At 46.1% G+C, this 4,462-nt stretch overlaps 1 protein-coding gene and 1 long non-coding RNA gene across 2 annotated transcripts in view; one reads left to right on the forward strand and one right to left on the reverse strand.

Moving 5' to 3' along the window:
- PRKX (protein kinase, X-linked) overlaps positions 1–4,462 on the reverse strand; it is a 112,344-nt gene that overhangs the window by 57,551 nt on the left and 50,331 nt on the right. The gene's annotated exons all lie outside the window — the stretch shown is intronic.
- LOC105523262 overlaps positions 1,283–4,462 on the forward strand; it is a 9,024-nt gene continuing 5,844 nt past the window's right edge. Inside the window, exon 1 of the long non-coding RNA XR_001003567.1 lies at positions 1,283–1,333. This is a non-coding gene — a long non-coding RNA (uncharacterized LOC105523262). The remainder of the gene's footprint in view (positions 1,334–4,462) is intronic.

The raw sequence follows: 4,462 nt of genomic DNA on the forward strand, positions 1-4,462 counted from the left end.
GAACTCCTGACCTCAGGTGATCCACCCGCCTTGGCCTCCAAAAGTGCTGGGATTACAGGTGTGAGCCACTGTGCCCGGTCTGTTTGTTTTTGAAACAGGTTCTTATTCTGTCTGCCCGGCTAGAGTGCAGTGGTGCAGTCATGGCTTATACAGCCTCAACTTCCCGGGCTCAAGCAATCCTCCCACCTCAACCTCCCAAGTAGCTAGGACTACAGGTGTATGCCACCACGCCTGGCTAATTTTTATTACTATTATTTGCAGAGACGGGGTCTCACTGTGTTGCCCAGGCTGGTCTTGAACTCCAGGGCTCAAGCAATCCTCCTGCCTCGTCCTCCCAAAGTGCTGGGATTACAAACGTGAGCCACTGTGCCTGACCTGGGTTTTGTTTTTGGAGAGGACTCAGGAGACCAGCATGCCCGCGTTTCCATGAGCACACGAGCCTTCACCAATAGAAGGCACCCAGTAGAATCAGGAGCACAAAGGTCCTCAACCATAACCAGGACCCGTGCCAGTTATGTCTCATCTGATCATGATGCTATCACAGATGCTCCCCTGCAAGCTCATTCGAATGAGCTGCACCCACTGGTGTACAAAGAAAACAAAATGATGCCCAGGAAACCTTCCCTGAGGACAGGGAAGGATGCTCAAGGTCGACCAGATGGTCTTGTCTGCTAGTACGGGTGATTCCACCAGAACAATGTAGAATGAAGGCAAGGACATGTGAGACAGCTTGCAATGACACAGAGATTAATGCTAAGAAAAATCATAGGCTGGGCACGGAGGCTCAATGCCTGTCATCCCAGCACTTTGGGAAGCCGAGGCAGGAGAATCACTTGAGGCCAGGTGTTCAAAAGCAGCATGAGCAACACAGCAAGATCCCATCTCTACAATAAAAGAATCAGCCAGGCATGGTGGCATCCAAGCAATTCAGGAGGCTGAGGTGGGAGGATCCCTTGAGCCCAGGAATTAGAGGCTGCAGTGAGCTATGATCACACCACTGCACTCCAACCTGGGTGACAGAGCGAGACCCCATTTCTAAAAGGAAAAAAAAAATAGGCAACATGCTACTGTGAGTTTTAAACGAACATTTATTTGACTAATCACAATGTTTTTATGTATTAGCAAAAATATAGGCCTCTTATAAAAAAGGCTCTTACCTAATGCACTTTTAAATTTGCAGATTCTGCAACAATGCTGGCGTTGGGGGACTAATGATGCTGGAATGTGGAGGACCCGCAAATACAGGTTGTAGGAATGCCTTCCTCTCTCCACCTTGCTGCTGGATTCCTGCCCCTTAGCAGCTGGGTAGCTGAAGGGAGCTCAGGAAGCCAGGGTTAGAAATTTCTTTTTTCTTTTTCCTCAGTTACTGAAGGCTGTGCACCTGTGGCCCACCTCTCCATTCACTTCCTACAGCTCAGCAAGTTCAAAATGGTCTTGAGGCATAAAGGGAAGCAGGGAGAGTACGTGAGGAGGGAGAAGTATTGTGATGGAGCGGTTTTTTGTTGTTGTTGTTTTTGAGACAGAGTCTTGCTCTGTCGCCCAGGCTTGCAGTGCAATAGCACAATCTTGGCTCACTGCAACCTCCGTCTCCGGGTTCAAGAGATTCTCCTGCCTCAGCCTCCCGAGTAGCTGGGATTACAGGCGCATGCCATCGTGACTGGCTAATTTTGGTATGTAGTGGCTATTTTCTAGAGCAATCTGTTGGAGTTGTAAAAGACCTGCCACATACCCACATTCTTTCCATCTTATCGCTGACATCTCGAGTCATTTTCTCCTAGCTAAATGCCCTATTTTTCTGCTTTGCACCATTGTTGGGCAAGAGTGTTCCTCTCAGTAATATTTCATGATTAAGTGCACAGTATCTCAAATGCATGACAGTCAAACTGTACTTTTGTGGATGAGCTTAGAAGACAACCACGATTTCACTGTTCTGGTGGGGAAATATTTTCCAAGGTCCAAATACTATGGTACTAGTGAACTTTTACAATAAACTTGGGTGTCAGCTGGTGACTTTCTAAATTTCTTCAGGGCACGAGGTGGAAGGAAAATGTAGCTACAACTGACCAGCCAAGGTGTGATACTGAAGATCTGGGGGTAACACTGAGCTCTTGAAAATACCGTAAATGGTCAAAGCAATAGCAAGACCACTGTCTACAACTGTTAATTTGGTTGAAGAGAATATATATGGCTCTATTTCCCTATGGCTCAAGTATGCAAGAAAAAGATGGATGCATGCCTACACACACACACACACACACACATACACACAAAACACTCTCTCTCTCCCTCTCTCTCTCCTGTCAATTAGTTTGCAACACATTCTTTGGATATATCCTGTATCCTACCCCATCCACCCCACTCTGGGATAATAATCTGCACAGATCCCCTTAAGAACAATGCATCACCTTGTCACAATGTAGCAGCAGGTCACCCTTTAGGAGCATCAGAGATAATTAACCATAGTGGGAGATTAGAAGGATTTGGGTAGGTTAGAAGCGAGGAATGAAAGAACTTTCAGGATTAAGCAGGCATGTAGAATATGCAAGCCCTGACAATACAAAGATCTCAGGTTCGGTCACCTGGCTTGCAGGGGAAGTTGCAATTTCAACCAGGGGTAGGATGATCTGTAGAGGAAGAGAGTTAGGGCTTTGTATCAAATGAGAAGAGGAGGGAAGGGAAGAAGAGAGGAAAGGAGGGGAGAAGAGGTAAGGAGAGGAGGAGGGAAAGCAGGGGAGAAAAAGTTACTGCATGAGTGGGGAAAACTACTGAGATGTGTAAGGTTGTAAGAAAATATATTTGTTCCACAAGTGTCTCGGTAAAATTAACATCAACAAACTACAAGGCTTAACAAAGTCATCTAATCAGTATATATGCAGTGGACACACCATTTTTACCTATACACTAATGCGGGACCACCCTTCAGCAGCCTTAAGAAGTAACAGTTTATAAAGAGAGGTAGCAAGTAAGAACACATTCCTATAAGGAAAAAAAAAATCTAGAAAACTGGGATTCCCTTGCCCTTCCCCAAATCAATAAGATTAAGTAAATATTACAAGAAAAAAAAAAAGTTCTCTGAGACATCCTTCCTTCAAATCTTCCCTCAAATCAGTAACTTTGCAGACGAGTGTGGTGGCTCACACCTGTAATCCCAGCACTTTGGGAGGCTGAGGCAGGAGGATCACTTGAGACTAAGAGTTTGAGACTAGCCTGGGCAACATAGGGAGACTCTGTCTCTGGAAAAAAATAAAAAGATAAGGCAGGTGTGGTTTGTGCACGCCTGTAGTCCCAGGTACTTAAGAGGCTGAGGTGGGAGGTCAGCCTGAGCCCAGGAGTTGAAGGCTGCAGTGAGCTATGACTGAACCTCTGTACTCCAGCCTCAGTGACAGAGCAAGTACCCTATCTGGAAAAAAAAAAAAAAAAAGACTTTGCTTACGTGGACAGAATTTGTACAGAGCTGGGTATCACTAAAGATAAGGGACAAAAATGTTGAAAGAGATACTGCCTTTACTATCGCCAAAAAACATTTACAAAACTTAAGTCATCATGTGCAGGGACTGTGGAATGGGCAGAGTTTAGTGACCACAGGTGATTTCAAATCTGAGTTTAGAAAATTAGAAACCGATGCATCAGTTCAGTGATTCCAGTTAACTGTGGGACTCTGCCCCTGACACCAAGTCTATAAAAGTTCAAAAGCAATAGAAGATAAGAGGGTTTATCACAACGGATATGAGAAGCATGTTCAAAATCTAACTCTTACTGTATGTACTAGCCTCAGGAATCAATGAATTCGTCAATACATTAATCAGCAACTCAATAGCCACATTCTTTACTAGTTTCCAGATGTTTTGGACAAGGGCCCCTTATGTGCCAAGCAATGTCCTCAGTACATAATGTCCTCAGGAAGGGCAGATCTTGTGACTGTCATGAGCTTTGCAGGCTTGATGGGGAACAGACATTACATAGTAAATTTGGAAGGATGGCTGGAGGGGGTCTTGCAAGACCAGGTAGAAGGTGGGGACAGGGAGGCAGGGGGCATCTCTGTCCCCACAGCTGAAGGCCAAAGGAAGACTGGGGAGGGACATAAAAGAAAGCTGGAGGCCAGGTGCAGTGGCTCACGTCTGTAATTCTGGCACTTTGGGGGGCCAACGTGGCAGATCACTTGAGCCCAGGAGCTCAAGACCAGCCTAGGCAACAAAGCAAGATCACGTCTCTACAAAAAAATTAAAACTTAGGGCCAGGTGTGGTGGCTCATGCCTGTAATCCCAGCATTTTGGGAGGCCAAGGTAGGTGGATCACGAGGTCAGGAGATCGAGACCATCCTGGCTAACACGGTGAAACTCTGTCTCTAGTAAAAATACAAAGTATTAGCCGGGTGTGGCGGCGGGCGCCTGTAGTCCCAGCTACTTGGGAGGCTGAGGCAGGAGAATGGCGTGAATCTGGGAGGCGGAGCTTGCAGTGAGCC

This window comes from Colobus angolensis, unplaced genomic scaffold (assembly GCF_000951035.1).
Source record: "Colobus angolensis palliatus isolate OR3802 unplaced genomic scaffold, Cang.pa_1.0 Scaffold459, whole genome shotgun sequence".
Taxonomy (NCBI): domain Eukaryota; kingdom Metazoa; phylum Chordata; class Mammalia; order Primates; family Cercopithecidae; genus Colobus; species Colobus angolensis.